The sequence below is a fragment of the Phascolarctos cinereus genome, unplaced genomic scaffold (assembly GCF_003287225.1).
Source record: "Phascolarctos cinereus isolate Bilbo 61053 unplaced genomic scaffold, phaCin_HiC Scaffold_9;HRSCAF=440, whole genome shotgun sequence".
Taxonomy (NCBI): Eukaryota; Metazoa; Chordata; class Mammalia; order Diprotodontia; family Phascolarctidae; genus Phascolarctos; species Phascolarctos cinereus.
Genome location: NW_027556402.1, coordinates 136,685,697 through 136,697,798, shown reverse-complemented (window position 1 = coordinate 136,697,798; position 12,102 = coordinate 136,685,697). Strand labels below are relative to the sequence as shown.

General features: G+C 33.7%; 1 pseudogene; it reads left to right on the top strand.

Moving 5' to 3' along the window:
* The first annotated feature begins 5,045 nt into the window (after positions 1–5,045).
* On the top strand, positions 5,046–5,658 carry LOC110217406 (density-regulated protein pseudogene; annotated as a pseudogene).
* The last annotated feature ends 6,444 nt before the right edge of the window (positions 5,659–12,102 follow it).

The following is a 12,102-nucleotide window of genomic DNA, read 5'->3' as shown; positions in this document are numbered from 1 at the left end:
TTCTTCTTCTTAAAGACAGAGTAGCAGAGAACAACATCTCCCATGGGAAGCCCTTCTATTAGGCCAAGGAGAGCTAAGCAAAATTACTGCATTTTGTTTTCACTTTAAATATTTCCTGTTATACACAGAAACAAACAATACTCTCAATATATCTTTCCAACCCTTACCCCTTCTCACTTTGACAGGAGAGTATGTAGTATGAACTTTCTTGCACTATCTCTTTTTTTCTCAAGGACAATCCCATGGTTTCATCAACAGAGGTCCCAAGGCCCAGAAGAGCTCACCAAATTCCATTCTATTTAGAAACCGTTAATATGTTTTATTTTTAAGAGGTATAATGATATGTCATAGAAGCTACTAGAAGAATGTTTTCTTATATGAAACCTAACATGCAATTGTAGGTAGAGAAATAAGCTTTTAATTTGGAAAACCTGGAATAAAAACCCTGACTTTTATTTCCATTTATTCAATGTCTACCCTTGGGCAAGTCACTTAATTTCTCTGTGCCTCAGGCTACTGTCAAACACCACAAGGTGCAGCAGGTAGAGCATTTAGAGCCCTGTATCTGAAGTTAGGAAGAAAAGATTTCAGTTCAAAGCAAACAGATACTTCCTACTTATATGCACCTGGATGAGAGAGACAGAGAGGAGAGAGAGAGAGAGAGAGAGAGAGAGAGAGAGAGAGAGAGAGAGAGAGAGAGAGAGAGAGAGAGAGAGAGAGAGAGAGAGAGAGAGAGAGAGAGAGAGAATCGCTTTGACCACTAGGAGATAGTTATTTCTCATTGACAGGTTCTTTGTCTCTTGCAATACCTGATGAGATTTTCCAAATCAGTTGGGCTACGTGGTGCCATAGATCACAAAATTCTGAGCCTGGAATCAAGAAGACCTGAGTTCAAATGTGACCTTGAACACTTACAAGCTGGGTGACCCTAAGCAAGTCACTTAGTCTCTATTTGTCTCAGTTTCCTCATCTGCTAAATATGGATAATATTTGCACCTACATCCCAGTGGTATTCTGAGGATTAGATGAGATGATATGTGATCAATATATGCTAGCTATTATTATTATTATTAATACAAGTTATAGGTGATTTGCTTCACTGTATTTATGAAGGAATCATTCATATTAGGAGCTGCCCATCAGTGATGAAATCATAGACCAAGGCAAAATATATTTATATTCATAAAGAAATATAGAAGAAAATCCATGTGTTTGATAGTACTTAATAAATATCTCTTCCTATCAATCACACTCGGTAATATTATAGAAATTTAACTCATCTCAATTCAATAAGTACCTATGATGCAGAAGACATTATGCCCAAGCCCTGAGCATACAAAGAGCCCCCAAAAATGACTCAGTTAATGACCTCAAGGAGCTTATATGCTACCGAAGAGAATGCAAAATGTACATAAGCAAATAAAAGCAACATATACACAAAGTTTCCAAAAATGTATTCAATAAGGAGAGAATGCTCATATCTAGTGGATCAGGAAAGATGGCTTCTGTGCTGTAGTTTAAAGGAAACTGAGTATTGTAAGAGGAAGAGATGACAAAATACCAGCTTGCAGATATGGTAGACCACTTATACATGCACCAAGCAAGGGATAGAAGGTCATTTGCAGAAAACTGGTAAGCTAAGTTAACTAGAATATTAGAATATCTATGTAATAAGACATAAGGCAGGGAAGTTAGGTGAAAGTCAGATTAGAAGAGCTTTAAATGACAGATTCAGGTTTTATTGTATTGTTCCATATATAATCAAGAAACATCGAAAGATTTTGAGAAATGGAATAACATAGTCATATCTGTGATTTAGGAATATGAATTCTGTACCTGTGTACAGAAAGAAGAGATGAGTCATTAATATAAGAGGCTGAGTTTATCATCATCAATATCATTACTAATAATAATGATGCCTATGTCAGGAAAGAACTAAGAACAAGAACACCTTGTTTATTTTAAACTCTTTTCAATGATTATATTTAGGTATGAAACTTTTTCTTTCTTCAGTGTTCAATGGTTAATGAAAATGTTTGAATGTCAGAATTTTTTCCAGTCTCCGAAATCTTGCATTTCACCTAGAGATCAAAACTTTGTGAGATTAGTATTTGTTTTAATCTGTTAAGGGAAGCTTATTAAGCAATCCACCTTTGGTAAACTTTTGGGAGAACATAGGCAAGAGTCACAGAATATGAAATTGTTTAAAAGGGTGGTAAGTAAGATCACAGTTCCAATTGAATATTAAAGGATACACAGATAAAGGTACATGGTTTTTATTAAATCTCTATTACTTAATCATGACTACTTTTTATGCAAGCATAGTATGTGAATTACTTATCCATTCTTCTTGCATAAAATACAAACACACGTAGAAATGTCTGTATTAGGGATATGCAGATATCAGTAGACAGAATACTATATTAATGAAGGAAATTATAAATCAATTGAATTATAAAAGTCCTCAGAATTAGTCCTCTGTGTGTGTGTGTGTGTGTGTGTGTGTGTGTGTTGCTGTTGTTGTTGTTGTTTGATAGACTCCTAAGTGGTAGTGCTAGATGCTAAGAGATTGTAATAAAACTCAACAGAACAAAAAAGCATAACAAATGGTGCAAGCTCAGGGTGATAAGCAGATTGGGAGTAATATATATGTTAAGCTCATTTTCCTGGTTTCAGTTAGCAGGATTTATTATTTTTCCTTTTAATTTGCTAATGTAGAATGCTGCTATGTGAGACAGAACAATGTGGCAAATGAAGCAAGTTGTCATAATACATCCCATTAAGAGGCTTAATTAACATCATGACATTAATAGTGAAGGGAATTAAATAGTACTGCATACTTTTAAAATAAGATCTTGTTTGAATTTAGCATTTCTAAAAATTCTTGCAGAATGATTTCAAATTCTAAAAATCTTGGCAACCTTGCAAGGTAACATTTTTCTCATCAGTTGTACAAAACTGAAATGATAACATGAATAGTGGAAGAGATGGGTTTTTGACCAAGATTTATTTTCCATAAACCCATTGTTGCTTTCTTTAAATATCTCTGACACCAAGAATCAATTTGCTATTCTAACAACTGGAGGAAAGTCACTTTTTTTTACCTTTCTAAGTCAGCATCCCTCAGAGCCTTACAAGATTAGAAACTATGAGGATACAATTTGGCCACATTAATCATTTATTGGGAGCCCCCTCCTTTCCAATCAAGATTCATGAGGAGTGTTCACCAGAAATTAGACATCATTACAGTATCCCTTACTTTTTTTTCTCAAAGTCCTTTGCAACAGTGGCCTTTGAGTAGGTGTCATTTTTAAGCAATAAATGTTTCTTTATATTTGGAATCAATACTGTTAAGCTTCAGTGTGCTGGTAGATAGCTACCTCCTGCTCTCCCATTTCCCAAATCACCTCCCTATTCATTAGCAATGCTTAGCAAATGCAGAAACCCATGAAGTGCACTCATATAATTTGTACTCAAATGGTAAAAATGACCTCAAAGGTGCAGGGTTATTTTGTGGTTCGTCCACCTTTGAAGTCGTTATTGCTTAATTTTTCATTGCTGTCTGGGCTCCCCAGCATTAGTAGTGGCTTCATGAATTACTAATGCAGTGCTTAGAGGTGAAATGTAAAGACCTCATCAAATCCTGGATATTTGCATATACATTGCAGATAATTAACTGTCTGATAGGCAAAGCTTTTTTTCTCCTGCTGGTGGGGCATCCTGTCTGAGGGGATATTTAATATCTTCTACCTCTCATGCTTAACCTCAGTTTAAAGCCTTCCAGTCCCATATATCTAAGGGTGCATTAACCCTCATTTAAAAAGCCACTGCTCAAGTTCATTTTCTGTTTACATTGTCAGGTGTAGTGAAAGTAATTATCAGCATCTTGTGTGGAACCTAAAAGCTGTAGGCATAGGCAGTCTGAATAAATTAAACTCTCTCCTTTGCGAATCAGGCTTTGTTAATAGACTTTTAAAAAACTGGGGACATATCCCACTGTGCTATGCTCTTTCTTTTCTGCCAATTCACCAGTCTGAAAGGATAAAACAAAACTAGCCAGCTAGATGGGGGAGGGAGATTTGTATGAAAACTGAATGATGCCTTTCCTTAAATAGATAGAATACTTTTAATCTTGGAAATAAGTTTTCAGCTTTACTAGCTATTTCCATCTTTTGAACCATAGTACAGTTGTTTTTTTTCTTTTGTTTGTTTTGTTTTTGTAGATTCAAAATATACAACCAATGTGACTTTTTAATCACTCACATACATACTTGAATTAGAACTGGGTATACAAATCCAGTCCTAATTCAAGGGTGGGCAACTAGGTGTCACAATGGATATAATGCTGGGCCTTTACTCTTCTTCTTGAATTCATATTTAGTCTCAGACACCATCTGTGTGACTTTGGGCAAGTCTCTTAATCCTATTTGCCTCAGTTTCCTCATTTCTAAAAAAAGCTTGAGAAAGAAATGTGAAACTATTCCAGTATCTTTGCCAAGAACACCCCAAATGGAGTCATGAAGAAATTAGACATGTCTGAAAAGACTGAAGAATAACAATTGAAATATCTGTGAGAGTATGAGTTTTGGATAGAGAGTAGGCATCAGAACCATGATGACTTGAGTTCAGAACCTGCCCTGGTACATACTGTCTATGTGATCCTGGAAAAAGTCACTTAACCTTTCTATTCTAAATATCAGAGAAAACACTAACCTGCACTGGTAGAATGTGTCCTCATAAGGAAATCCTGCATGTCACTTAAATTGTGAGAAGAGCTGTTCACCCTCTCCACATCCCAATTAAAGGCCAAAGTAAATGTGCTTAGGATCTTTGAAATAACTTGTAAGTAGATCTATCTAGGTTAATCTATGATTAGTTGTAGAGCCTCACAAAGTTAAAGTGTTTCTATCAAGGACAAATCATGAAAAGGAAGGAAAGTCATTCACTCCACAATTTTAAATATTTGCTAACCATTGAAAATCTGCTATAGCAACAAGCCTCAGACTGCATGCAGCCTTGCAGAGATGGCTTCTCATATTTATGAGATGACTACAAACTTTCCTGAGTTCACTGCCCCTGCCTATAAAAGAAAACTGAGGAACAACACCAAGTTGGATACATTGCCCACTTTGGGTCTTTTACTCTTGAGTGTGTTCATTAACAAAAGAATATTATAAATATATGCCCGATATCCCTAAATGTAGACAGTAGTGTGAGAGGAATTTTTCCATATGAGTTTTCAAAACTAACTTTGGAAAATTCACCTGATCAAGAACCTGGAATTGGATAAGGCAAAGGAAAAGAAGAGGAAGAGAAGAGAAAAAAACAAAAACAAAAACAAGAGAGAGCTGGAAGGGGTTAAATAAAACAAACAAAAAGAAGACAGTACCTCAAAAATTTATCATAGCCAGAATTGCTAGAGCAAAGAACAAATAGATAACAAGAGTATGTGGTCTCACAACTTTAGGGATTGACCTTAAAGAAGCATAAAGATTATTTGCTCAGAAATTGTTCTGTGGTGCCTCATTTATAGGGGAGGATGAAATCATCATTCAGGGAGATTTTACAGATAACATTATTGATGTGATTCAAGAAAAAGGGCCAGAGGATGATGATGATGATGATAACATTGAGGATCTTAGAGAAGTAAAGAAATAATTTCAAAAATTTCTCTGTATTTAAGAACCTGAAGTTATAGTTGAAGTAGTCAAAAGGAGAGAGGCCTTTAATAGAAATAGATAGACATAGAATTGTGTGTGTGTGTGTGTGTGTGTGTGTGTGTGTGTGTGTGTGTGTGTGTATGTTCTATAGTAAAGCTGTAAACTACCCTTATCCTTGGCATTTCACTGTTCTATGTAAGGCTGCTTGTGTTTTCTTTTTGTTTGTTTCTTTTGCTTTTAAACTGGCAGAGTCCAATAAACTGGGTAAATCCATAATGCTTATTCATGAAATAGAGATTTACTTGAATAAAAAATATTCTGGTCATATGGCATTGTCATTTATTATTTATTTTTCCCATCACATTCTAGACTTTTTGTGGGGAGCATTTTAACTCGTATGTTGCTATTTGGTTTTTTTTTTATCTTTTTTATTATTAATTTTTAGTTTTCAACTTTCACTTCCATAAGATTTTGAGTTTCAAATTTTTTCCCTCTTCTTCTCCTCCCTGTCCCCAAGACAGTATGCAATCTGATATAGGTTCAATTCATATCAAACATATTTTCACATTAGTCATGATGAAAAAGAAGAATTAGAACCAATGGGAGGAATCACAAAAGAGAAGAATCAAAATAAAACAACCAAAGAAAAGTAAAGAAAATACTATGTTTCCATTTGCATTCAGATTCCATTGTACTTTATCTGCATGTGGATAGATTTTTCCACCATGAGTCATTTGGAGTTGTCTTAGATCCTTGCATTGCTGAGAAAAGCTAAGTCTATTAAGTCAGTATTCACACAGTGTGGCTGCTACTGGGTACAATGTTCTCCTGGTTCTGCTCACTTCACTCATATCAGTTCATTGAAGGCTTTCCAGATTTTTCTGAAGTCTGTCTATTCATCATTTCTTATAGCCCAATAGTATTACATTACATTTATATACCACAGCTTGTTCAGCCATTACTAATGGATGGGCATCCCCTCAATTTCCAGTTCTTGGTTAACACAAAAAGAACTGCTATACATATTTTTGTAAACATCGGTCCTTTTCCCATTCTTATTATCTCTTTGGGATACAGACCCAGAAGTTGTATTGTTGGATCAAAGGGTACGCACAGTTTTGTAGTACTTAGGGAATAGTTCCAAATTGCTTTCCAGAATGGTTGGATCAGCTCACAACTCTATCAACAATGCATTAGTGTTTCAATTTTCACACGTCTTCTCCAACATTTATCATGTTCCTGTTTTGTCATGTTAACCAATCTGATAGGTGTGATGTGGTACCTCAGAGTCATTTTGATTTGCATTTTTCTAATCCATAGTTATTTAAAGCATTTTTTTCCTATGACTATAGATAGCTTTAATTTCTGCCTCTGAAAATTGCCTGTTCATATCCTTTGACTATTTATCAATTGGGGAATGATTGTATTCTTATAAATTCAACTCAGTTCTCTATATGTTTTAGAAATGAGGCTTTTCTCAGAGATACTGGTTGTAAAAACTGTTTCAGAGTTTTCTGGTTCCCTTCTAATCTTGGTTGTATTGGTTTTGTGCGAAAGCTTTCAATTCACTGTAATCAAAGTCATCCATTCTCTATCTCTTGTTTGGCCATAAATTCTTCCCTTCTCCATAGGTCTGATAGGTGAACTATTCCTTGATCTCCTAGTTTGCTTGTAGTGTATCTAAATGCTGTACCCATTTTGATTTTGCCTTGGTACAGGGCATAAAATTTTGGTCTATGCCTAGTTTCTGCCATATTATTTTCTAGTTTTCCCATCAGTATTTGTTAAATAGTGAGTTCTTATCCCAGAAGCTGGAGTCTTTGGATTTATCAAATAGTAGATTATTATAATCATTGACTGTTGTGTCTTGCATAACATAGCCTATTCCACTGACACATGACTCTATTTTTTGGCCAATATCAAGTAGTTTTTAAGATTGTTGGTTTATAAAAAAATTTAAATTTTGGTGCAACTAGGCCACCTTCCCTTAAATTTCTTTTCATTAGTTCTCTTGATATTCTGGAACTTTTGTTCTTCCAGATGAATTTTGCTATTTTTTTATATCTCTATAAAACAGTTTTTGGTAGATTAATTGGTATGGCCCTGAATAAGTAATTTAGGTACAAGTGTCATTTTTATTATATTAGCTTGGACTACCCATGAGCAACTGATATTTTCCCAATTCTTTAGATCTGACTTTATTTGTGTGAAAAGTGTTTTGTAATTGTGGTCATATAGTTCCTAATTTTGTTTTGGCAAGTAGACTCCCAGATATTTTGTAATGTCTATTATAACTTTAAATAGGATTTATCTTTCTCTCTTGCTGCTGGGCTTTGTTAGCAATATGTAGAAATGCCAATGATTTATATGGGTTTATTTTATATCCTGCAACTTTGCTAAATTTATTCATTATTTCATGTTATTTTTTACTTGATTCTCTAGGATTCTCTAAGTATATCATCATATATGCAAAGAGTGAAAACTTTGTTTCTTCTTTGCTTATTCTAATTCCTCCAATGTCTTTTTCTTCTCTTATTACCAAAGCTAACATTTCTATTACAATATTGTATAACAGTGGTGATAATGGGCTTCCTTGTTTCACCCCCAATCTTATTGGAAATGCTTCTAGCTTATCCCAATTACATATAATGCTTGCTGATGGCTTTAGATAGATACTACCTAATGTTTTAAGGAAGACTCCATTTATTCTAATGCTCTCTAGTGATTTTTTTTTAATAGGAATTGTAAGAATTACAATTGGTGCTATATTTTGTCAAAAGCTTTTTCTGCATCTATTGAGATAATCATATGATTTCTGTTGGTTTTATTGTTGATATGGTCAATTATGCTGACAGTTTTTCTAATATTGAACCATACCTGCATTCTTGGCATAAATCCTACTTGGTCATAATGTATTTTCCTTGAGATAAGCTGATGTAATATCTTTGCTAATATTTTATTTAATTTTTTTTTGCATCTATATTCACTGTGGAAATTGATCTTTAATTTTCTTTCTCCATTTTGACTCTTCCTGGTTTAGGCATCAGCATCATATCTGTATCATAAAAAAAATTTTTTTTGGTAGGATTCTTTCTTCACTTATTTTTTTTCTAAATAGTTTATATAGTATTAAAATTATTTGTTCTTTAAATGTTTGGTAGAATTCACTTGTAAATTTATCTGGCTTTGTACGTTATTTTTCTTAGGGAGTCATTCACGACTTGTTCAATTTCTTTTTTCTGAAATGAGGTTAAGTATATTATTTCATCTTCTGTTAATCTGGGCAATTTACATTTTTGTAAATATTTATCCATTTCACTAAGGTTGTCAAACTTTTTGGCATAAAATTGGGCAAAATAACTTTTAATTATTGTTTTAATTTCCTCTTCATTGGTGGTAAATTCAGCCTTTTCATTTTTTATGCTGATAATTTGGTTTTCTTCTTTCATTTTTTTAAATAAAATTAATCAAGAGTTTTGTTTCAATTTTTTTTCCATAAAACCAGCTCTTAGTTTTATTTATTAGTTCAATAACTCTTAATTTCAATTTTATTAATCTCTCCTTTGGTTTTCAGAATTTCTAATTTGGTATTTAATTGGGAATTTTTAATTTGCTCTTTTTCTAGCTTTTTTAATTGCATGCTCAATTTGTAAATCTCTTCTTTATTTTATTCATGTCAGCATTTAGAGATACAAAACTTCCCTTAAGATCCACTTTCCCTGCATCCTATAAGTTTTGGTGTGTTGTCTCATTATTATCATTCTTCTAGATGAGGTTATTGATTGTTTCTATTATTTGTTGTTTGACCCACTCATTTTTTAGGGTTAGATTATTTAGTTTTCAATTAATTTTTAGTTTATCTTTTCATGGCCCTTTATTACATATAATTTTTAATGTGTTGTGATCTGAAAAGAACGCTTTAATATTTCTGTCTTTCTTCATTGTAGCATAGGGTTTTTATGCTCTAGGATATAGTCAATTTTTTGTGTAAGTGTGTTGCCAAAAAAAAAAAAGTATATTCCTTTCTATCCTTATTCAATTTTCTCCATAGGTCAACTGTATCTAACTTTTCTAAAATTCTGTTCATCTCATTAACTTCTTTCTTATTTATTTTATTTTATCTAATTCTTAGAGGGATAGGCTGATGTCCCCTACTAGTATAGTTTTGCTATCTATATCTTCCAGTAATTCCCTTAACTTCTATTCTAGGAATTTGGATGACATACCACTTGGTGTACATATGTTTAGTAATGATATTACTTCATTGTCTATGGTACCTTTTAGCAGGGTTTAATTTCCTTCCTTAACTCTTTTAATTAGGTCTATTTTTGCTTTTTTGTTGTCTGAGATCAGGATTGCTACCCCTGTTCATCTGTTGCTATTTCCATTCACTAAACAATTAAAAAAAATTTGGATTGCTTATTTCCAAAGTCTGGATCATTGCTTCTCCCTTAAGTCTTCCATGTGTTATATACTTCCTTTGGTTATAAGAAGGCTTTTAGATTTGTTGTAGATTTCACTTTTTGGTTAGCAACAAAATACATTTCATAAATACATTAAAAGCTCATTTTGAAAATAGGCCACTGAGGCCTAACAATTCCAGATCTTAATTTGTATTATAAAGCAGCAATCATCAAAACTGCTTGGTACTGGCTAAGAAATAGGGAGGTGGATCAGTGGAATAGGTTAAATATGCAAGACACAGTAGTCAATGACTAAAGTAATCTATTATTTGATAAACCCAAAGACCCCAGCTTCTTGAATAAGAACCCACTCTTTGAAAAAAACTGCTGGGAAAACTGGAAAAGTGTATGGCAGAAACTAGGCATTGACCCAAATCTCACACTATATACCAAAATAAAGTCAAAATGGGTTCATGACTTAGATATAAAGGCTGATACCATAAGTAAACTGGGAGAACAAGGAATTGTTTACCTATCAGATTTATGGAGAACAGAAGAATTCATGACCAAACAAGAGATACAGAACATTATGAAAAGCAAAATGGATAATTTTGATTACATTAAATTGAAAAATTTTTGCACGAACAAAGCAAATGCAACTAAGATTAGAAGGAAGGTAGAAAATTGTGAAATAATTTTTACAACCAGTCTCTCTGATAAAGATCTCATTTATAAACATATAGAGAATTAAGACAAATTTATAAGAACACAAGCCATTCCCCAATTGATAAATGGTCAAAGGATATAAACAGACAGTTCTCAGATGAAGAAATGAAAGCCAACTATAGTCATATGAAAAAATGCTCTAAATCATTATTGATTAGAGAAATGCAAATCAAAACAACTCTGAGGTACCACATCACACCTATCAGATTGGCCAACATGACAAAACAGGAAAATGATAAATGTTGGAAAGAATGTGGGAAAATTGAAACAGTAATACATTGTTGGTGGAGTTGTGAAGTGATCCAGCCATTTTGGAGAACAATTTGGAACTATGCCCAAAGGGCTACAAAAATGTGCATAGCCTTTGATCCAGCAACAGCCCTTCTAAGGCTATATCCCAAAGAGATCAAAGAAGTGGGAAAAGGACCCACATGTACAAAAATATTCATAGCAGCTCTTTTTGTGGTGGCAAAGAATTGGAAATTGAGAGGATGCCCTTCAATTGGGGAATGGCTGAGCAAGTTGTGGTATATGAATGTAATGGAATACTATTGTGCTATAAGAAATGATGAATAGGCTGACTTCAGAAAAACCTGGAAAGACTTACATGGTCTGACACCAATTGAAGTGAGCAGAACCAAGAGGACTTTGTACACAATAACAGTCACATTATGCAGTGACTAAGATTGTTAAATTGTACCGTTCTCAGAATTACAAGGATACAAGACATCTCCAGAGGCCTCAGGATGTCCAATGCTGTCCACATCCAAAGAAAGAACTATGGAAGTTGAATCACTATCACTTATTTTTACCTTCTGTTGAGTTTTGTTTCATCTTTCTGATGGTTCCTCCTATCAGTTTTAATTTTTACTTACAACTCCATTAATGTGAAAAATATGTTTAATGGGTATGTAAATGTAAAGCCTATAACAGATTGTGTGCCATCTTGGGAGGGTGTGAGGGAGGAAGTGGGAGAAAAATTTTCTACTCAAAAGCATATGGAAGTGATTGTTGATAAATTATAATAAATTAATAAAAAAAAAAGAAAATAGGCCACTGAGAGAGGTGGAAAATTCTTCCTAATGTCTACAAATAAAGCAAGAATATATTTTTTTGTAAAAAAATGGAAATCTATTGTACAGTAAGGGAAAAAAATATGCCAAGGAATTTTAAGTTAGAGGGGTCACAATTGAATTGTGGCTCTGTCACATATTTCCTGTGTGACCTGCAAGGAATTACTTAAGTTCTCTGGGACTCTGTTAACTCTCTAATGCAGCATCTCAAGTATACCCCTCTCATACACTGAGCCCCAG